The sequence below is a fragment of the Bubalus bubalis genome, chromosome 6 (genome assembly GCF_019923935.1).
Source record: "Bubalus bubalis isolate 160015118507 breed Murrah chromosome 6, NDDB_SH_1, whole genome shotgun sequence".
Taxonomy (NCBI): Eukaryota; Metazoa; Chordata; class Mammalia; order Artiodactyla; family Bovidae; genus Bubalus; species Bubalus bubalis.
In genome coordinates, this window is record NC_059162.1 from 12197049 (window position 1) to 12220892 (window position 23844).

The window sequence follows — 23844 nt, forward strand, 5'->3', positions numbered from 1 at the left end:
TATCTTTGACAAAGGAGGCAAGAATATACAATGGATTAAAGACAATCTCTTTAACAAGTGGTGCTGGGAAAACTGGTCAACCACTTGTAAAACAATGAAACTAGACCACTTTCTAACACCATACACAAAAATAAACTCAAAATGGATTAAAGATCTAAACGTAAGACCAGAAACTATAAAACTCCTAGAGGAGAACATAGGCAAAACACTCTCCGACATACATCACAGCAGGATCCTCTATGACCCACCTCCCAGAATACTGGAAATAAAAGCAAAAATAAACAAATGGGACCTAATTAAACTTAAAAGCTTCTGCACAACAAATGAAACTATAAACAAGGTGAAAAGACAGCCTTCAGAATGGGAGAAAATAATAGCAAATGAAGCAACTGACAAACAACTAATCTCAAAAATATACAAGCAACTCCTGCAGCTCAGTTCCAGAAAAATAAATGACCCAATCAAGAAATGGGCCAAAGAACTAAATAGACATTTCTCCAAAGAAGACATACAGATGGCTAACAAACAAATGAAAAGATGCTCAACATCACTCATTATCAGAGAAATGCAAATCAAAACCACAATAAGGTACCATTTCACGCCAGTCAGAATGGCTGCGATCCAAAAGTCTACAAGCAATAAATGCTGGAGAGGATGCGGAGAAAAAGGAACCCTCTTACACTCTTGGTAGGAATGCAAACTAGTACAGCCACTATGGAGAACAGTGTGGAGATTCCTTAAAAAACTGGAAATAGAACTGCCTTATGACCCAGCAATCCCACTGCTGGGCATACACGCCGAGGAAACCAGAAGGGAAAGAGACACGTGTACCCCAATGTTCATTGCAGCACTGTTTATAATAGCCAGGACATGGAAGCAACCTAGATGTCCATCAGCAGATGAATGGATAAGAAAGTTGTGGTACATATACACAATGGAGTATTACTCAGCCATTAAAAAGAATACATTTGAATCAGTTCTAATGAGGTGTATGAAACTGGAGCCTATTATACAGAGTGAAGTAAGCCAGAAAGAAAAACACCAATACAGTATACTAACGCATATATATGGAATTTAGAAAGATGGTAACAATAACCCTGTATACGAGACAGCAAAAAAGACACTGATGTACAGAACAGTCTTTTGGACTCTGTGGGAGAGGGAGGGGTGGGATGATTTGGGAGAATGGCATTGAAACATGTATAATATCATATATGAAACGAGTCGCCAGTCCAGTTTTGATGCACGATACTGGATGCTTGGGGCTGGTGCACTGGGATGACCCAGAGGGATGGTACAGGGAGGGAGGAGGGAGGAGGGTTCAAGATGGGGAACACGTGTATACCTGTGACAGATTCATGTTGATGTATGGCAAAACCGATACAATATTGTAAAGTTAAAAAAAAAGGAAAGGAAAAAAAAAAGAAAAAAGAAAAGATCAACAGAGAAAAAAAATAAAAAAAATAACACAAAAAATTTAAATATATTTAATCAAAAAAAAAACCACACACACAACCTAAACGGTTGTGGTATTTTCCTTTTATATTTTCATGTTTATACTAGCTATTTCAATGATTCCATAAATGTTTCATGTTTGAAATGCATAATTACATCTTTTAAGAAAACAATTTCTATATTTTCTTAAACATAGAAATGTATGAAAACAATTTCATACACACTATGTCAGAGTTTGCCCAAAACCCAAACTGAATTCTCACTTTAATATGAAGTACTATTGCATTTATTTAATATAATATGGGTCTGTCTTGGGTCTAGACCAAGATGGAGTGCATTACTGGAAATAACAGAAAGGAGTCTTTATTTCACATATAACATAACCACATATTCAGAGGCTTTGGGGCATTACAATAGTATATTTTTAATATAGAAAAATTATATTTAATTATATTTATTTCTTTCACAGAAACACGTTTTAGCTCTAAATAACTATTCTATGATTGTTTCTTCTACATAATGCAACAGAATCCCTGCAAGTAACAGATACATGCTAGCTAACCAGATTCTACCGACAAAGAGAATTATTACCAAAATAATTTACTAAGATTATTTTTGTGCTATTATTAATTTGGAGACTAATATGTTAAAAATTAATTAAAATTATCTGAAATTATTGATAGTAAGCAGAAGGATAAAACACCATTAACTAACAATATTGTTAGCTTCTTTTCTAATTATTTTTTTAAATTTTTTTATTATTATTATTATTTTTTACTTTACAATATTGTATTGGTTTTGCCATACATCAAAAGTGAGTCATGGCATTATTTTCAAAATTGTTTATTGACTAAAACTGTAAAACAAGAGATAACCAAAAGCAAAAAAAAAAGAGACACGTGTACCCCAATGTTCATCTCAGCACTGTTTATAATAGCCAGGACATGGAAGCAACCTAGATGTCCATCAGCAGATGAATGGATAAGAAAGCTGTGATACATATACACAATGGAGTATTATGCAGCCATTAAAAAGAATACATCTGAATCAGTTCTAATGAAGTGGATGAAACTGGAGCCTATTATACAGAGTCAAGTAAGACAGAAAGAAAAACACCAATACAGTATACTAATGCATATATATGGAATTTAGAAAGATGGTAATGATAACCCTGTATGCAAGACAGCAAGAGATACAGATGTATAGAATAGTCTTTTGGACTCTGTGGGAGAGGGAGAGGGTGGGATGATTTGGGAGAATGGCATTGAAACACGTATAATATCATATATGAAACGAATCGCCAGTCCAGGTTCGATGCATGGTACTGGATGCTTGGGGCTGGTGCACTGAGACGACCCAGAGGGATGGTACGGGGAGGGAGGAGGGAGGGGGGTTCAGGATGGGGAACACGTGTATACCTGTGGCAGATTCATGTTGATGTATGGCAAAACCAATACAATACTGTATAGTAATTAACCTCCAATTAAAATAAATAAAGTTATATTTAAAAAAAATAAAAATAAAAAGAGTAATACATAAATTTATGCTTACAAACATGTTTGCACATATCCCAGGGCCAAATGAATTTATCAAGAAGAACTACATGATGTTCAAGGTCATTCTAATGATTCATTTGTGTATTAGACTGCTAGGGCTGCAATAACAAAATACCACATATTGGGTGACTTAAACAAATGACATTTATTTTCTTACTATTCTGGAGTCTAGAAGTCAAGCAAGATCAAGGTGCTGGCAGGATTGGTTTCTAGAGAGACCTCTCATCCTGGCTTGCAGATGGCTGCCTTCTTGCTGTGTCCTTGAGTAGCCTTTTCTCTGTGTGTGTCCCTCTCTGGTGTCACTTCCTCTTCTAAAGAGAACATCAGTCATATTCAATTAAGACCCAACACTTACAACCTCACTTAACCAAAATTACCTCTTTAAAAGTCCTATCTCAAAACAAAGTCCCATTGGGTGAAGGGACTTCAATATATGAATTGGATGGGTTGGGGGAGGGGTACAAAAATTCAGCTCCTGTGCTTTGCGGGGCGGGGGGGAGGGTGTAAAAGAAATACAGAGGAATTTAGGCCTCATTTCAAGTCTCATTGTATTTCTGGAGAATATTGCTAAAAAGATGTGAGGGGCCTGCTATTTAATCCCTGAATGTAGGAGTGGTGGTGAATGTAGGAGGGGAGTATTGTTTTGGAGAAAAAGAGAACTCACCAAGATACAAGGAAAGTGAAAGTCGCTCAGTTGTGTCTAACACTTTGAGACCCCATGGACTATACAGTCCATGTAATTCTCCAGGCCAGAATACTGGAGTGGGTAACTGTTCCCTTCTGCAGGGGATCTTCCAAACCCAAGGATCGAACCAGGGTCTCCTGCATTATAGGCAGATTCTTTACCAGCTGAATCACCAGGAAGCCCAAGAATACTGGAGTAGGTAGCCTATCCTTTCTCCAGTGGATCTTCCCAACCCAGGAATTGAACTGGGGTCTCCTGCATTGCAGGAGGTTTCTTTACCAGCTGAGTTACCAGGGAATCCCCTGAGAGCAAATCAGGGTCTGTTCTAGAGATAATATGAAATATTGCTAAGATTTTTATTTACTTTCTTAGAGCAGCTCTAGGACTTTATATGATATACATGAGAATCTTAATTATTTAATCCTATAGGTTATACAAGGTTTATTAAGAAGACAAGTCATTACAACATGGAAATACCCACTAAAAACTAACCAGTTGAAACATTGGTAAACACTCAAGGCTCACTTTCTATTTAATTATTGTTGTTCAGTCATCAAGTCATGCCCGACTCTTTGCAACCCATGGACTGCAACACTCCAGGCTTCCCTGTCTTTCACTATCTCTAGGAGTTTTCTCCTGGAGCTGGCTCATACAGGCTCTCAGAAATGGTGTACATGTGCCTTTCCAACTCCACACTCAGTGACATCACATTTGGTCACTTGGAATAGACCACAGTGGAGAATCTATACGAGGCAATTGGGAAACACTATAAACCAGATCTCTTTGTTTTTCTGAGAACTTATTGTTCAAGATTTACCAGCAAATCATTGAATTGATTCATGGCCTTTGAATCAATATCACTACTGAGTCACTTGTTGCCTATTGTTCAAAATAAAAATTCAATGTAAACAAAAGGCAGCATGAAACTCAATATCCTGCAACGGATGTTAGATTTTATGACATTGTTGAAAGAGGTCCTGTGCTAATATCCATGGCATACACATTTGTTGTTGTTTAGTCACTAAGTTGTATCTGACTCTTCTGCAACGCTATGGACTGTAGCCTGCCAGACTCCTCCATCCCTAGGATTTCCTAGGCAAGAATACTAGAGTGGGTTGCCATTTCCTTCTCCATGGTCAACTTTCAATTATCCATTATCACTGTCTACTTTTAACTGTTAACCTTCAGCTTTCATTAACCATTTCTTTTTAAGAGAAGCACAATAAAGCACACATCATGCTTTGACAGACATAGTAAGCAGATTCTAGAAGTTCTACAACCACAAGTTTTTTAAAAGCTTGGCTGAAGTCAGACTTTAATATGAGATATTATTAACTCATTCTCTAAAGCAGATCTACCAGGGCATCCATCAAATGACATATTTTAGACTTCTGAGGGCTTCCCTGGTGGCTCAGATGGTAAAGAATCCGTCTGCAATGCAGGAGACCTGGGTTCAATCCCTGGGTTGGATTGAACCCCTAGAGGAGGGCATGTCAACCCACTCCAATATTCCTGCCTGGACAATTCCACGGATAGAGGAGACTGTCAGGCTATAGTCATGGAGTCGCAAAGAGCTGGACCACTGGGTAATTAAGCACAGACTTCTGAAGGGCTCCCCAGGTGGTGCTAGTGGTAAAGAATCCACTTGCAAATGCAGGAGACATAAGAGACATAGGTTCAATCCCTGGGTCAGGAAGATCCCCTGGAGAGGGTACGGCAACCCACTCCATTACTCTTGCCTGGACAGAGGAGCCTGGCAGCCTACAGTCCATAGGATCACAAAGGGTCAGACATGACTGAAGCGACTTGGCACACAGACTTCTCAAATCTTTTTCTCGCATTTTTTTTTCCTTTTGGGGTGTGAGGGGAGGGTGGCATACCAAATTACTTTACTTGAAGGAATGGTACTAAGGAAAGAACTTAAGTAGCATAACCCAAACACAGATCCACTGCCTTGATAACCAGGGAAGTCATCCCTGTAACTATGGGAAGTCAGCCTAAGGCTTAGCTCTCATCACAGTTTCCCAGTATGTGCTTGTCAAAGAGATACTCTGCCATGCCAGACTCAGGGGACCCCCGTCTTGCACAGGTTGGTTGCATGGTCACCCAGTTCTTTGTTGGATTTCTCCTGCTCATTCAGGTAATGAGTCCCAATGAAGTCACACAAATGGGGGTCATTTCTGTCAGTGACCAGTCTATGCAGTTCCAGTAGTGACTGATTCACACTTTTTTCCAAATGTAGCACACATTCCATTGCATTCCACCCATTCTCCCAGTCATCAAGGTCTAGTTCCTTAACATCCTAAGGGAAGATTCGGCCACTTTACTGGTTCTGCAGCTTCATTAGTTTCTCAGCATGTTCCCTCTCATCACAAGATTGGTGAAGAAAGTACTTGGCAAAGTTCTTCAAAGCTACATCATCACAGTCAAAATAGGATAACACAGACATAGCAGGCAAACAGCTCCAGATCGATGGGGTAGTCGATGGCATCCTCCGAGTCCTGGCAGTAGTCCAGGCAGCATCTGCAAGAGGATGCAGTCATCCTGGAAGGTGGCTGAGAGGTGGAGGTGGGGGCCTGGGATGGGTAGAGGGCTCTGGGTGGGTGGTGGTGAGGGCTGACTCTGAGCAGCTGGCCAAGGCAAGGGACGAGCACCAAGTTCCATCCAAGCACTGTTGAAGCAGGAAATTGTGGTGATTCTCCAAAAGGATTGCCTCTCTTATGGGTTTTTGAAACAAGTAAATGACTAAGTAAATGAAAAAGTAAATGACTAAGTTAAAGTTGCCATGCTCAGTCACTCAGTCATGTCTGACTCTGCGGCCGCATGGATTGTAGCCCATCAGGCTCGTTTGTCCATGGAGTTTCCCAGGCAAGAATACTGGAGTGGGTTGCCATTTCCTTCTCTATAAGTTTCCATCAGTTCAGTTCAGTTCAGTCGCTCAGTCGTATCAGACTCTTTGCAACCCCATGGACTGCAGCACGCCAGGTCTCCCTGTCCATCAATAACACCCAGAGGTTACTCAAACTCATGCCCATCGAGTCAATGATGCCATCCAACCATCTCATCCTCTGTCGTCCCCTTCTCCTCCCGCCTTCAATCTTTCCCAGCATCAGGATCTTTTCCAATGAGTTATTCAAATCAGGTGGCCAAAGTATTGGAGTTTCAGCTTCAGCATCAGTCCTTCCAATGAATATTCAGGACTGATTTCCTTTAGAATGGACTGGCTGGATCTCCTTGCTGTCCAAGGGACTCTTAAGACTCTTCTCCAACACCACAGTTCAAAAGCATCAATTCTTTGCTGCTCAGTTTTCTTTATAGTCCAACTCTCACGTCCATACATGACTACTGGAAAAACCATAGCTTTGACTTGATGGACATTTGTTGGCAAAGTAATGTCTCTGCTTTTGAATATACTGTCTAAGTTGGTCATAACTTTTCTTCCAAGGAGTAAGCATATTTTAATTTCATGGCTGCAGTCACCATCTGCAGTGATTTTGGAGCCCAAAAATATAGTCTGTCACTGTTTCCATTGTTTCCCCATCTTTTTGCCAGGAAGTGATGGGACTAGATGTCATGATCTTAGTTTTATGAATGTTGAGCTTTAAGTCCACTTTTTCAGTCTCCTCTTTCATTTTCATCAAGAGGCTCTTTAGTTCTTCTTCACTTTCTGCCATAAGGGTGGTGTCATCTGCATATCTGAGGTTATTGATATTTCTCCTGGCAATCTTGATTCCAGCTTGTGCTTCACCCAGCCCAGCATTTCTCATGATGTACTCTGGATATAAGTTAAATAAGCAGGGTGACAATATGCAGCCTTGACATACTCCTTTCCCGACTTGGAACCAGTCTGTTGTTCCATGTCCAGTTCTAACTGTTGCTTCTTGACCTGCATACAGATTTCTCAGGAGGCAGGTCAGGTTTCCATACTATGAATCAAAATAAAAACCACCTTAAAGTTTAAGAGGTTAATTTAATTAACCATACTCAAAGTTAGTCTGTTTTGTGGGTTTTAAACTGGAAATGCATAAAAAGCAAGTAGTTTGAAAGTTTAATCTTTTCCAGTGTTGTTTTGCTTACAAATCTATTCTTCTTTCCTACTGTCACCACCTGACCTTAAGTAGGTATACACTATCCACTTTTAACTCTTTAACAGAGCAAAATTGAGTGGGACACAGCCTACTCACACATTAATATTCACCTTCTTTGTCTCTCCTTCTCTCTCTCAGATACACAGAGACACAATCATTCATCATTCACTCAGGTCAGGTCTACTGTCCTTATAGCCAAGAGTCAGCATCTCAAACCTGTAGGAACAAGAGATGGGCAGAGAATGTAAAGAAATCTACAGCGAGATAACCAAGTTGAGTGCATTGAGCATGGTACCAGAGGCTGGGGATACAAAGGCAAGTACAATTAGATTTTACTGAAAAGGAAATGGGCTCAATGAGTCATATGACTGGCCCAAAGACAATTATTTTGGCCAACAAGAGACAGAACTGGAATTCAAATGCCTGGACTCTTAAAAGCAGACAGCCCTCCAAATGACCACCTTCAAAGGACCTACAATCTAGTAGATAAAAGAGATTGATCAATACTGAAATGTGTTTTGTTTTGAGGAAAGGAGTGGGCTGGAGGGAAGGAAACTCACCTATCCTGGATAGGAGAGGAGAGTTGCTAAAGCTTCTTGGAAGATGGCTGGTTCCTCTAAGCTGTGGAAGACCAGCGACTATAGTAAGGTAAGAATTAAGGGAAAGGGCATTCTGGGCAAAGAAAACACACAGAGAAAAATCAAATAGGGAACTGCAAATTTCACATTTCTGAGTCATACATTCAGGAAGAGTACTGAGGAAGATAAAGATATTGAGGTAGGGTACTTCCCTGGTGATCCAGTGGTTAAGATTCTGTGCTCCCAATGCAGGGAGCCCAGCTTCAACCCCTGGTCAAGGAACTAGATCCCATGTGCCACAGCTAAAGATCCTGCATGCTACGACTAAGACCTGATGCGGCCAAATAAACAAACAAATATAAATAAATAATTTAAAAGAAAAAAATGATGCTGAGGTAAAAAGGAGTCAGAGTAGGGAGAGGGGAGAAGGGGATGTCTGGAATGCCAACTGAGAAGTTGCCACTTGAAGGGTTTTAAGTGGGAGACATTGTGAGATATGTGGTTGATGACAGGCACACTGGTGGAAACGAACTGGATGCCCTGGAAAAGAAGTGAGAATGGCAGCTAGGAGGTCAGATAGAAATAAAGCAATAGCTCCTTTTATGTGGTCCCTGATTGGTCAAGTTCATCCTACACAAGGACACAGTAGGAATTGGTCACAGAAATAATAGAGCAGCACAGAGGCCAGTTCAAAACTATGATATAAGGGACAAATGCTTCTACATACCAAATACACCTTAGCTGACCCTGGCTCTTCAGACTTAAGACTTTTTTGCTCAGCTACAATTTAATGAAAGATCCTTAGATTATTCTATAGTCTTTCTACACCGCAGATTGTTCAACATTAAGGACTATATCTTATTTCTATCTGTAAATCCTTCATTATTCACTGTACACACAGTGACTTACACATAAGTGCTCGGTTAGTGCTTTTTTAAAAATCCTTTCATTTTACAAATGAGCACTTTCTATACACCATGTTCCAGGGACCAAGGAAACAGATTAGAACCATACTCTCACGGAGCTTATCTTCTAGTTTGAGAAACAGACAGAAAACAAATACATAATATTTTCAAGAAGTGATACCACTTAACATAGGGATAGAGTGATGAAGGCTGTAATTTTTCTTATAAAGGCTCTAGTTTAGATAAGATGATCAGAGAAGGTCTCTCTGATGAGATGAATATGAGTAAAGCCCATAACAAAAGTACCTGAAACAGAGTATTCCAGACAGAAAAGTGCACAGGGTGTTTATGACACAGCAAGAAAGCCACGGTAGCTACAGCAGAGGGACCATAAGGACAAGGGTAAGGCAATGAGATTAGAGAGGTGACTGGGGATCAAATTATGTAGGGACTTGGATATGAATTTCTTTAGGTGTAATTGAAGATGAAATTTCACTTCTTTATGGTGAGTCCCATTCTCAAAAAACACAAAGGAATAGGATTAGTTGTAGAAAATCTTAGAGGTAGATCTACTGCTCAAAGGCATTGCAAAACATTCTTAAACTAAGTAAGCATGATTATTATTTATTACTTGGAAATCTATCCACTCCCACCCTACACTAAGAATCTTATTGTCTCCAATAAGACAATTTAGAATAGACTTGAGGGGGAGGGTAGATTTCTGAAATAACAGTTCAAAAATATCTTTCAAAAAGGTAATTTTCCTGTTCTAGCCAAGGCAGTATTCCTGTTCTATCCTAGTCAATCCACTAAGCTATGCTTTTTTTAAAAAAGGCCAAGGCTTATCTTCTCCAGTCATGCAGGGTTCTACTTCTCATCACACATCAAGGGTCGTTCCTGACTAGTGTTTCCATGAGATTAAACTTCCAAACCTCAGATTCCTCCAATCACTCAACAGGTAGCATAAGAATTACATCAATTGTGAATTACATTCCATGATTCTAGCACAAGGGGTATAAAAGATCTGCAATTGATTCTACTACAAGCAGTGTGTATAAATGCTGAGATTGCCCTGGAATGAGATGATAATTAATAGATATTTCTCACACAAAGATGAAGGTCAGGCATTCCGTGTTACTAAATCCCCTATGAGCATGACTTTCCTTGCAACACTTTCTGCTGTCAAAGTAGCAAAACAGAAAAATACAAAAGAAACAGCTTGGGTCAGAACAAGGGGAGAACGGAGTTTGAGAATGGAAAGAAGAGCATGGAACAGAAGATGTGAAAAGAGAAAGTACTTTGGAATGAACTAATGGAGGGAGGAGAATGAAAAGAGAAACACACAGGAAGGTAGGGCACACACTGATATCATCCCGCACTGTGGTTTACTTGTGTGTCTGTGCCCTCCTGGATTGGATCCCCCAGTATCTAGGTGGTTTGTAGTGGTGCATTCCCAGCACAGAGCCCACTAAGCCCTGCTCACACTCAGCACTAAATTGTTTGTGGAGGTATGAAAATGAAAGGATTGCTCTCTCTTCCCCCTCTTTCACCATATATCTTCCTGACTTCTATAAAACCTAGTTTGCTATTTATTCTTTTGTTTCTATTCAGCTTTTTTTTTTTTTTTTTCCCTCCTCTGTCCTGTAAGTCAACCCACGTGTGCGCCCTCTGTCGTATTACCAAAATGTGGCAGCCAGAGCCAAAGTGATAGGACCAAAGGGGAACCGTCTATGACCAAGGCTGCCCGCCAGACTTAGGCAGAGACTACACAGAAATGGCATCAGAAAAAAAGGCAATTGCAATGATCATAAGAGAAACACAAAAGAAGTGAGCTGCCAGACTGCTGAAAGGGAAGGCTCAAATCTTCTCGTGCCTACAAACATTTGCTGTGACAGCCTTTTATTGGAGCTGTTGACATGCGTCATGGGTTAAGGGCAGAGTGTTAAGAGAGGTTCTGTCTAGGACAGAAACAAGAAAAGGTACTCACAGGAGAAAGAAGGACAGAGAAGAATTCCAGGGCCTGGATGTGCGGGAGATAGACGAGAAGAGGAACTCAAGACCAGCTTGGAATTGTAAGGGATAATCTGTAAGTGACTGGGGCTTATAAAGCAGCCTCAAGTATGGGATGAAGTGAAGGCCCCTAAAGGCGAGAAAGAGTGAGGCCTCACCCGAAAGAGAAATAGCAGAACGAAGACACACCCCTGCAGCTACTTCACACCTAATGCCCCCGTGCAAGGTGCTTCCCTGACCAGCTTGGACCCACTGGCTTCCAAGATTCCTCGCTACAAGCTGCACCGCGGAGCGCTGAACTACAATACCCATAGTGCCCCACGCGCAGGCCGAGTGAACCGCCCTCTTCTGATCCCCACTAGCCAATGGGTTTCGCCATCTTCCTCTGCCCCTGGAAATACCACAGGGGGAGTCAGCGCTTCCGGTCCCGTGTTCTCTTTGGCCCTCAGGGAATCCAAAGATGTAGAGCTTACGGAGAAGCCGTAAGGCAGCGGTCCTAGGTGTAATGAAGGGATGGTCCATGGCATGGGTTCCGCTAACAGAACGTGAGCTGTTTAGGCTAACAGATGGCACCAAACCTCTGCTCTTAGGCCCCTTCCTCACCTCTTCCGGGGCGGACCTCAGACCTTCAACACATGCGCACTGTCCTTCCTCCGCCCCTGTGATGGGGCGAGCCTAGGACCTTTAGCACATGCGCACTTCACATTCTCTGGGACTGACCTCGGACTTGCAACACTAGTACCCCTAGACAAAGACCTGACAGACTGTCTGGGGTTTCTGGTTGTTTCCGTTGCTATGCTCAGGACATTGTATTTTGGGTAATGCTGTTTTTTGATGTTGTTGTTTTAACTTTCTCTTGTTTAACATCGGGAAGCAGCAATGAAGTGTTATTGAAAAATCCCTAAAGCTGGATTTGAAATATGCACTTTGTAACACACCAGCTTTGGGGTATTGAGCAGGTCATTTATTCTCGCTGCTGGCAGGGCTGTATGCAAACTACTGGTGCCCACAGCCCTCCAGGTCCCCGTAGGACTGTAGTTTCCAGGCCACTGGAAACTTTTAAGAGGAGTGCACCAGAAAACCAAATGACCGAGCTGAGCATTGGTGGAGCATCGTCGAATGCAGTGAAAGAAAGGAACTGGAAATGGGACGGCATTTGTGGGGCCAGCTGGAAGGAGAAATGGGGAAATAAAAGTTTTGTTGGGTTTTCCCTTCTATCTGCAATTGCTGATAATTCTCCATTTAAATATCATCCCATCTGACTTTTCTCCACCCCTATTGTCATTCACAGATCAAGATCATCTCTTGCTTAAATTCTCTCCAGTCCCCACCCCACCCCCTGTTGAACTAAACTGCAAACATGATCATTAAAATGTGTCATGACTTCTCTTTGCTCTTATTGTCTGGTCTCTTCCTTCTCCACCAGTCTTCTCTCACTCTTTGTTCGAATCACCTTCAAATACTTTTAACACAGGAGGCTGCTTCTTAATGCCTGGCCTTTTTATGTGTGGAAACAATGTAACAAACACTCTGAATTCTGCTGATCACAGTCCTGGGTTGGTTTCAAGCAGTGCCTTCCACCATACTCCATCAATTCTTCCTTTTCCTCTCTGAAAGATTCTGTAGCTTTCTATTTGTTTAGTTATTAGAAGTCCAGCCTAGTGTAATGAGTCCATTTTAAAGCTTCAGTCTCACATCAAGTTTACATAGCTTCCTTACCCTCAGCACCAGCCAACCTTCAGCATGGGATGCCATTTGGGGAACTGGTACATCCTGTCCTTTAATAGAACTCTCTGTTTTGCTAACTTGTTGTGTTGGAACCTGGAGGAAGGACTGGGACGGCCTAGGAGGAAGGGCAAAATGTCCTTTTCCCTAACTGGGCAAGTCATGGTAATCATCTGTTTGTCGTTTGACTCTCAGGCTAAAGCTGACTGATAGTGGATACCTTCCATTTAGAAGATGCCCAAATGCTAATGCTTAGACTCTCAGGCTAAAGCTGACTGATAGTGGATACCTTCCATTTAGAAGATGCCCAAATGCTAATGCTTATGGGCACATGGATTAGTTTCCTGGGAGCTCTCCCCATTGCACAATCCCCTGATGGGAAATCTGCTCCAATCTAACTGCTTCCCACAATGCCTCAGGTCCTGCCTTTGGCTGTATAACTAAGCTCCCTGGCTACTGGTCTTCTTGGGAGGACGACCAGCAAGATGGCTCAAACTCTGACTTTTCACACTGTTCTTTTGACTTACAGGAAATTCATACATCCTACTAAACCACATTGTACAAGTGACAGCTCTTTTCCAGTCAACCCTCATTCTTTACTCCAGTGATCACAGAGAAGAGATCAGCAAGCCCATCAGCAGATATCCAACCAAGGACTGAGATGCAGTCTCTCCTTGCCAAGCCACCAATTTCTAAGAGACCCCTCACTCTAAGGAGGTGAGGACAAAATGCACAGCACTTGATCCTCTGACTGGTGATGGACACGTGACTCCATCAATCCCTTTCCCCTTTCCACCTCCACACCATCTTCTATTTATTTCCTGGGGAGGTAGAGGAGGGGGTACTGGGGATATAGCAGAACTGACTTGCCACCTCTTGATGGTACCTTTTACTTTTGTGGCAAAACTGAGAATTCCAGGGTACCGAATGAATCCTGCTTAACATCCTGAAACAAAAAAAGCTATCTCCTTTGCCCAAAATACTTGCCACATACTTCAACACCTTCTCTTCCCCCCTCCCTTTATCTGTGATTAGCTCCTTCTCATCTTTTACTATCAATGTATCACTGTAAATATCATCACTGCCAAGAAGAAATTCTAACACTGCCAAGCCTAAGGCAGCAGACTGATCTATCACCTCCAAAGTTCCTCTTGCCTCCCTCATCATAACATTTACCACATTATGTTCTAAATGACTCTCGACAGTACATCTGCCCCATGAGCCCAGGCACCACAACGGCTGGGACAGTGTCAGTTTTGCTCATCTTCGTCTCATTGTCTCTTACACACAGAAAGCACTAAATACATAAACGAAGGATTCCCAGGCTTTGGGGAAGAGTCTATGTGGTTTGAAAGAGCCTAGGGTTGTGGGACTTTCCTGGTGGTCCAGTGGTTAAAAAAATGATGTGTGCTTAGTCGTGTCCTACCCCTTGGGACCCCATGGACTGTAGCCCACCAGGCCTTCTGTCCAAGGAATTTTCCAGGCAAGAATACTGGAGTGGGATGCCATTTCCCTCTCCATGCCCTGTGGTTAAGAAGCCACCTTCCGATGTGGGGGATGCAGATTCTATCCCTGGTCAGGGAACTAGGATCCCACATGCCAGAGAGCAACTAAGCCCTCATTGAGCCCACACTCTCTGGAGCTCAAGCTACACAACAAGAGGAGTCACCACAATGAGAAGACCACACACCACAATGAAGACCCAGTGCAGCCAAAATAACCAGTTTTAAAAATAGAAAATAAAGAGCCTGGGTCCTGCTACAATGCCTCCGTCCCTGCTGCTTCTACCTCCCTGAGAGCTGCTGTGCTCTACGCCTACTTTGTATATCAAGTTGTGTTGCTGGAACATCTCTGAAACATCTAAAGTGCTGTATTAAAATCTGTACTTTTATAAATTAGTTTTATTCGCTCAACCAGCTATATAAGCATCAGCAAAGTTTGTAAAAGAGGAAAGTGTGAGGCAGTCAAGGGTGGGGTGTTACCCTACACTTTTGACTCCATTCCTTACATGCCCAGAATTCCCTTCCCAGTTGTTTAGAAGTTTGAGTGTGCCCAGTAGGAGCTCCCTTCCCACTATTTGTCTGTGGTGGAAGGAAATGATGGCTTCTCCTATGACTACACTATAGTCTCGATGCAACATTCCTTCATGCAAAACATTTTTAACTGACCTAGAAGAGCTGAGGGAGCTTTTCAGTGTGTCCTACCAGGGCCCTTCAGGCTACTGGCAACAGGATGAAGGATAAACAAATTCCCAAAATAAGCATATACCTATGCTCGGACCCTAGAGTTCTCAAGAGCGCAAGCCATTCCTTCCCTCTCCCCTTTCCCTTCCTGTCCATGCCTCTGCAATGGAGCCGAAAGGAAAAGCTGTGCTGCAAGCCTATGGGAAAATGCCCCTTGGCTTTCAGAACCCTGACATGAAATATGATCTCGTTTTTTAGGAAGTCAGTTCCAGACAAAAGATCCTCTTACTGTCCCACACCCTGAATTGTCTACTCTCTCTTTTAAAATGGGGGCAGCATTTTGCCTGAAGCCCCAAGTTCCTGGATTAACTAAAATATGAATTTATCCAGAATATCACATTCACCCATTTATCCAACAAATATATGTGGAGCAGTATTTATATGCTTGTTTCTGGGTATACTACAGTAAAGACACAATTCCTGCTCTCAAATTACAATCTAGTAAGGAGAAAACCAATTTCAGCACTAAGAACTATGATAGAGTTTTGCATCTATGGCCTGGAGGTGGTAGAAGTCAGGGAAAGCTTCCCAATAGAAATAACACTGGTTTAGCCTTAAAGTAGAAATTAACCAAGCAGGAAAAGGGAGGGAAGCGATGCAGGATGCACACCAAGTACAGAGGCCAAGAAATAACATAAGAAAACCCGTGCTAAGCACTGTTGGACACCACCCTAAGAGTTCAACAAGTATTACCTCATTAAACTGTCACAACAACTCTTTGAAATGGATAGTAGGCACCTTGATAGATGAAGTAATTAAAGTATAAGCTATGGATGAGGCATGGAAAGGTGATGTAAATATTGAACAAGATCACAGTTTACTTAATAAATGATGTAACCTCATGGATGACAGCCTGCCAGTTTCCTCTTGCCCTTCCCAGGAAAGAATACTGGAGTGGGTTGCCATTTCCTTCTCCAGGGGATCTTCCCAACCCAGGGATTGAACCTACATCTCTTGCACGTCCTGCATTGGCAGGCAGATTCTTTACCATTGTGTCATCTGGGAAGCCAATAAGTAATGAAGCCAAGACACAAATCAGAAAGTTTGAGTCCAGAAATGCTACCCTCCACCACCTTCTTACCTGGTACTTGGGGTTGATGAGTTGTGTTTCATAAAGGAGTATAAGATTCATGGCAAAGCATACTTGAAAAATAAACTAGGTAGACAGGCAGGGAAAGGACTTCTCAGGTGGCTCTAGTGGTAAAGAATCTGCCTGTGAATGCAGGAGATGCAGGAGCCATAGGTTCAATCCCTGGGTTGGGAAGATTCCCTGGAGAAGGAAGTGGCAGCCCACTCCAATATTCTTGCCTGGGAAATCCTATGGACAGAGGAGCCTGGTGGGCTACAGTCCATAAAGTTGCAAAGAGTTTGACATGACTCGGCACTCACACCTACACAGGCAGGGGAAGACAATATGAATGAAGAGTTTATATACCACATTGGTGACATTGGGACTTTATCTTAAAGGTAACAGGGAGCCAAATGATGGATTTCGAGGAGTAAAGTGGTCTGACTTATTTATATTTATTACTCTGTTAACATGGAGTAGGATAAGTTATAAGGGAATAAGAGTACTAGAAGTGAGAACATTGTAAATCAACTATGCTTCACTTTTAAAAAGAAGAAGCTCTTGCAGTGATGCAGGAAAGAATGAATAAGGACTAGGAAATAAAAGTTTGAACTAAGGTAGTAGCAATGACTATAAAGAGGAGCAAATGTGATTCTGAAGTGGAACTGACAGTATATTGATAATAAGTGCAGAAAGTCAGGGAGAAAAAGCATTCTCTCATGATTCCCAGATTTCTTATTTTATTTCAGAGACTAAGTATAGAGGAGAAGCAGGCTTGAAAGGAAAGATATTTAAAATGAATTTGGATATGAGGGTTTGAGATGTTTGTGTTACCGTTGAACAGTCAACTAAGCAAGACAATGAGCAGTTACATTTAGGAGTGTGGAGTAAGGAATGAGATCTGAGTAAAAACACAAATTGGAGAACCACTGGCATACAGGTTGTCACTGAAACTATGAGAATAGATGAGAACACTCAAAGAGAATTTCAGAGGATAAGAAAACTGAGGGTGGACCCTGAGGAAATACCAAGCATACACAAAGGTAATTGGATGCAAAGAGACTAAGGAGGAGCCAAAGTAGGAGGAAGATTGTGTAGGCATCTACCAAAACTGGGGCTTCTGTGGTGGCTCAGATGGTAATGAATTTGCCTGCAATGTGGTAGACTGGTTCAATCCCTGGGTCAGGAAGATCTCCTGGAGAAGAGAATGGCTACTCACCCCAGTCTTCTTGCCTGGAGAATTCCATGGGCAGAGTAGCCTGACAGGCTGCAATTGATGGGGTCACAAAGAGTCAGACACAACTGAGTGACTAACGCTGCCAAAACTAAGGGGAGTTGGACTTCCCTGGTGGTCCAGTGGTTAAGAATCCACCTGCCAATGCTGGGGACATGGAATTAATCCCTGGTCTGTAGTTTGAAAAGAAGAAAAGTGAAAGGCAAAGAAGAAAAGGAAAGATATAGCCATCTGAATGCAGAGTTCCAAAGAATAGCAAGGAGAGAAAAGAAAGTCTTCCTAAGTGATCAATGCAAAGAAATAGAGGAAAACAATACAATGGGAAAGACTAGAAATCTCTTCAAGAAACTTAGACATACCAAGGGAACCTTTCATGCAAAGATGGGCACAATAAAGGACAGAAATGGTATCGACCTAACAGAAGCAGAAGATATTAAGAAAAGGTGGCAAGAATACATAGAAGAACTATACAAAAAAGATCTTCATGACCAAGATAACCACGATGGTGTGATCACTCACCTAGAGCCAGACATCCTGGAGTGCGAAGTCAAGTGGGCCTTAGGAAGCATCATTTCGAACAAAGCTAGTGAAGGTGATGGAATTCCAGCTGAGCTATTTCAAATGCTAAGAGATGATGCTGTGAAAGTGCTGCACTCAATATGTCAGCAAATTTGGAAAACTCAGCAGTGGCCACAGGACTGGAAAAGGTCAGTTTTCATTCCAATCCAAAAGAAGGGCAATGCCAAAGAATATTCAAACTACTGAACAATTGCACTCATTTCACATGCTAGAAAAGGTCATTCTCAAAATTACCCAAGCTAGGCTTTAACAGTACATGACTGAGAGCTTCCAGATGTTCAAGCAGGATTTAGAAAAGGCAGAGGAATGAGAGCAAATTGCCAACATCCGTTGGATCATACAAAAAGCTAGAGAATTCCACAAAAACATCTTCTTCTGCTTCATTGACTACACTAAAACCTTTGACTGTGTGTATCACAACAAACTGTGGAAAATTCTTACTTAAAGAGATGAGAATACCAGACCACCTTACCTGCCTCCTGAGAAACCTGTTTGCAAGTCAAGAAGCAACAGTTAGAACCAGACATGGAACAACGGACTGGAGAACGTCAAGGGTGTATATTGTCACCCTGCTTATTTAATTTATATGAAGAATACATCATGCAAAATGCCAGGCTGGATGAAGCACAACCTGGAATCAAGATTGCCAGGAGAAGTATCAATAACCTCAAATATATAAATGACACCACCTTTATGAAGAAGTGAAGAGGAACTAAAGAGCCTCTTGGTGAAGGTGAAAGAGAAGAGTGAAAAAGCTGGCTTAAAACTCAACACTCAAAAAACTAAGATCATGACATCTGGTCCCATCACTTCATGGCAGGTAGATGGGGAAACAATGGAAACAGCAACAGACTTTATTTTCTTGAACTCCAAAATCACTGCAGATGGTGACTGCAGCCATGAAATTAAAAGATGCTTGCTCCTTGGAAGAAAAGCTATTACAAACCTAGACAGCATACTGAAAAGCAGAGATATTACTTTACCTACAAAGGTCCACAGAGTCAAAGCTATAGTTTTTCCAGTAGTCATATACAGATTTGAGAACTGGACAATAATATATGCTGAGCACTGAAGAAATGATGCCTTTGAACTGTGGTATTGGAGAAGACTCTTGAGAGTCCTTGGACTGCAAGGAGATCAAACCCGTTAATCCTAAAGGAGATCAATCCTGAATATTCATTAGAAGGACTGATGCTGAAGCAGAAGCTCCAATACTTTGACTACCCAATGTAAAGAGCTAACTCACTGGAAAAGACCCTGATGCTGAGAAAAATTGAAGGCAAGAGGAGAAGGGGATGACAGAGGATGAGATGGTTGGATGGTATCACTGACTCAATGGACATGAGTTTAAGATGATGAAGGACAGGGAAGCCTAGCATGCTACAGTCCATGGGGTCACAAAGAATCAGACACTACTGAGTGACTGACCAACAACAGCAACTGTGTTTGATTCCACATACTGCAGAGCAACTAAGCCCATGCACCACAACTACTGAAGCCCAGCACCCTAAAGCCCATGCTCTGCAACAAAAGAAGCCACCACAATGAGAAGTCCAAATGCCACAACTAGAGAGTAGCCCCCTTGCACTGCAACTAGAGAAAGCTCTCTTGCAGCAAGAAAGACCCAGTACAGCCAAAAATAAGTATGTTTTAATTAAAAAAATAGGTGGAGCAAAGTATTTCATGAAAGAATAATTGGCCAATTCTGAAACATCAGGATAGAATTTCAAAAGTGCTTATATATTTGGGACGAAGACATTGTTATTGACTCTGGGGAAAAATGATTCAGTAATAGAGATGGACACCAGATCAAAGTGGGGTTAGAAGCAAGTGTGGGAGGAAGGAGGTGGAGATAAGCACTTTTCAAGAAATTTTCATTCAAAGGAGAGAGAACACAACATTTCAGAATGGGTTTTTCCTTCCTTTCTTTCTTTTTAAGATAAGAGAGAGACTTAGCTTGGTATATTAGTTTCCTATTGCTGCTGTAACAAATTACTGCAAACTTCATGCTTCAAAAGTACACAAATTGCAGACTGCAGTAAGGCAGGGTGTGGCGGGGGAGTACCCAAATTTAGTATCTTAACTTCTGGAGATCAGCAGTCTTAAAATGTTTGGCAAGACTGTTTTACTTTTGAAGGTTCTAGGAAAAAATATATTCCTTTGCCTTTTCTAACTTCTAGAGGCTGCCTGTATTCTTTGGTTTGTGGCCCCTTCCTCCATATTCAAAGCCAGCAAAGTAGTGTCTTCCAATCTCTGTCTCTGTCTCTCTCTCCCCCCGGCCTCTGCTTCTCTCTCTGCCTCTCTTGTCACATTGCCTTTCTGTCTGACTCCTAAAAGGATACTGGTGACTACATCTGGCCTGCTCAGATAATTCAGGATAATTTCTTCATTTCAAAATCTTTAACTTAATCATATCTTCAAAAACCCCCTTTTACCATGTACGAGAACATATCCACATGTTCCTGAGGATTAGGATGGAATATCTTTGAAGAGACATTTCACAGCTCATCACTTTTGGCACACAGTAGTTGCTCAAAATATTATGACGGATAATAATATTTAAATGTATACATTGAAGAGATAGAGCTATCAGAAAGACATTACAAACATAGGAGAGGGAGAGAGACTCAGAGAGAGAGAAAGCAAGAACCCCTAGTCCTAAAGGGTTGTATTCAGAACACAGATAGAGGAAGGAACGTTGTGGGTCCTGGACATTAAGTGAGATAATGACAAAAAATTTTAATATATCATTCAATTCATATTTGTTTTTCTCCTTTATTCTTTTAAGTGTGCCTACACCAGTGAAGGACCATTGTTTTGTCACTGCTTCAGCCTGACAAGCCCCCCCACATGCAGTCATGTAAGGTCCCCAAAATTTCACTTCTGACTGATCATTGTTTCTCCCAGAGCTTCTGGCTTAGCCTCTTTTGCAAAACAGATGCTCAATAAATATTTGGAAATGAGAAAATAAATGAACTGATGAAAAAAGAAATTAACAAACTTAAAGGACTGGGAGAATATTGATTTAAGGTGATCAAGATGGTTGGTAAGGCTTCGCAATTCCCAACAATGAAGACTTCTGCACAAAGGCCTGAAAAGAATGAGCTTAAAGAACAGAAGGGGAGGGATCCACACGCCACAACTAAGACCCAGTGCAGCCAAATAAACCAAAATAAACATTAAAAAAAAACTAAAAAAAAAAAAAACAAAAAACAGAACAGAATAGGAGGTGTTGCAGGTGGAAAGAAGGATTCTTCACAGGTAGAAAAGAATATGGGAGTGCAAGGTGGCATGTTGGGATCAAGTTTCCCTCCTTAAATACTGGCTGAGCTGATTGAGCAGGTAATCAGTAGAGGATATTACAAGCCCCAAGAATGAGTTAGCACTGATACAAGATAAACTAAGAATTGCCCTAGGATTCTAAAAGATGTAATAACAGCACTACAATAGAAAGAGACTTGGAATTTTAAAAAAAGAAACACTATGTTGGGGTTTTGTTTTGTTTTGTTTCATTTTGTTTAAATGCCTGGTTCTAGAATTAATTTCTGCATGACCTTGAGCAAATTACACAATCTCTTTGCGCTTCAGTTGCCTGAGAGGATGAAGCCAGCTCATACAGGTAAAGCACTTAGCCCAGAAGCTACGTAAAGAAATAATACAATAAATTATTGCTATTACTGTCTCTCAGAGTTATTGTTTTAAATAAAATAACACATCAAAGCACCAAGGATAGTGTCTTAACAGAGGCTCGGTGAATTTTAATCTCCTCTCTTTCATATTAGAAATTTAAGCTAAATGCTCTGCATAAAAAATTTAAACTAAATGCTCTCTGTAAACAGGGCAAGAGAGGCTCTGGAAGCTGGGAAGCTCTTGAGATTCTGTTACCGTCATCTAGGTGAAAAGATTCATATAGTAGTCAGGGGTGTCCAGAGAAACAGAACCAACAGAAGTGTGTGTGTCTGTGTGTGTGTGAGTGCATGTGCTATAGGAATTGGTTCACAGGATGACAGAAGCCAAGAAGTCTGATGATCTGCCATCTGCAAGCTGGATGGGTTTAATCCAGGGAAGCTGGCAATGGTTTCATGCAGCCCAAGTCCAAAAACCTGAGAACTAGAAGCACTGATGACCACAGACAGGTGAAGACTGATGCCCCAACTTAAACTGAGTAAATTCTCTCTCCTTTCACCTTTTTGTTCTTTCCAGACCCTCAGTGGCTTGGATGCGTCCACCTGCATTGGTGACAGCAATCTTTATTTATTCTACCCATTCAAATCTTAATCTTTTCTGGAAACACCCTCACAGACTTCCTCAGAAAAATTGTTTACTTTTATCTAGGCATCCTAAGAGGCTTCCCTGATAGCTCAATTGGTAAGGAATCTGCCTGCAATGCAGGAGACCCCGGTTCGATTCCTGAGTAGGGAAGATTCCCTGGAGAAGGGATAGGCTACCCACTCCAGTGTTCATGGGCTTCCAGGATGGCTCAGCTGATAAAAAATCTGCCCACAATGCAAGAGACCTGGGTTTGATCCCTGAGTTGGGAAGATCCCCTGGAGAAGGGAAAGGCTACCCACTCCAGTATTCTAGCCTGGAAAATTCCAGTCCATGGGGTCACAAAGAGTCGGACACAACTGAACGACTTCCAGTTTCAGGCATCCTAAAGAATCCTCCAGCCAACTGCAAGTGCCGCAGGGGACACGGTTTGATCCCTGGGTTGGGAAGATGCCTTGGAATAGAAAATGGCGACTTGCTCCAGTATTCTTGTCTGAAAAATTCCATGGACAGAGGCCTGGTGGGCTACAGTCCATGGGGCCTCCAAGAGTTAAACATGACTGAGCCACTGAGCATGCACACACACATACAGGCATCCCTTAGCCTAGTCAAGCTGACACAGAAAATTCACCATCACAGCTCAGGACCTCCAGAATTCATGGAAGACACATGCGTTAGGATCTAAGTGGTCAGTGCATAACACCTCCCTTTTCCCCACCTGTATACATAAAAGCGTCTCTCTTCTCCACCCAAGTTTTGGACCAGTGGAGACAGAAAAATGAGGCAGATGGCAACGCTCACCTTTAAAACGGATAAAGACCATACTGGAAGATATGGCTTAGATGTGCAGCCACCGTGGGCTTCCTAACATGAAGTTGGTTTTTTTTTTTTACTTGTGCTGCATGGCTTTTCAGATCTCAGCTCCCTGACGGGAGACTGAACCTGGGCAACAGCATTGAAAACACGGAGTTCTAACCAGCAGGCCTCCAGGAAACTCCCTTTATTAAAAAAATTAGATGACTCACCACCCCATCATAATTATCCATGGAAAACTGTAGATTTCTGACTTGTGGGGGTGTGCCTCTCTGAAATGTATAGAAAGGAGCAGATCCAGGTGGCTGCTCCCTGCACCTGGGAGAAAGGGAGTGAAAGCTGAGTAGAGAGATGCCAGGAGTGTCAGTAAAAGGCTTCTGTCTTCGAAGATAAAACATCAGGAATGTGGAAAAAGTGTTCCCCCAATACCACACTCTGCTTCTTTTTTCCCCTTAGGCTTCCACACATCACCTTTCAGGTCATCAGATGGTGGCCAGGCCAGTCTTCCTCAACACTGTAGTGGGTGACACAGTGGAATTTCCCCTGGAGATTCTGGAAGGAGCTCAAACTGTCTGGCTTTTGTGACTCATTTCTGGGCCCTACCTCTCCAAAAATACATGAAGGACAATTCAACC

General features: G+C 41.9%; 1 long non-coding RNA gene and 1 pseudogene across 3 annotated transcripts; both read right to left on the reverse strand.

Moving 5' to 3' along the window:
• Positions 1-2862: 2862 nt before the first annotated feature.
• Positions 2863-11888, reverse strand: LOC123333963. Of its 3 annotated transcripts, none has more exons than XR_006551578.2 (3): positions 11751-11888; positions 7895-8000; positions 2863-3322 (listed from the first exon to the last, which is right to left on the reverse strand). It is a non-coding gene; the product is annotated as an uncharacterized LOC123333963 (long non-coding RNA). The 3 variants fall into 3 exon arrangements; XR_006551577.2 differs by lacking the exon at positions 11751-11888 and adding an exon at positions 11436-11701; XR_006551576.2 differs by lacking the exon at positions 11751-11888 and adding an exon at positions 8345-11701.
• On the reverse strand, positions 3903-6564 carry LOC112585532 (annotated as a pseudogene).
• Positions 11889-23844: the final 11956 nt, after the last annotated feature.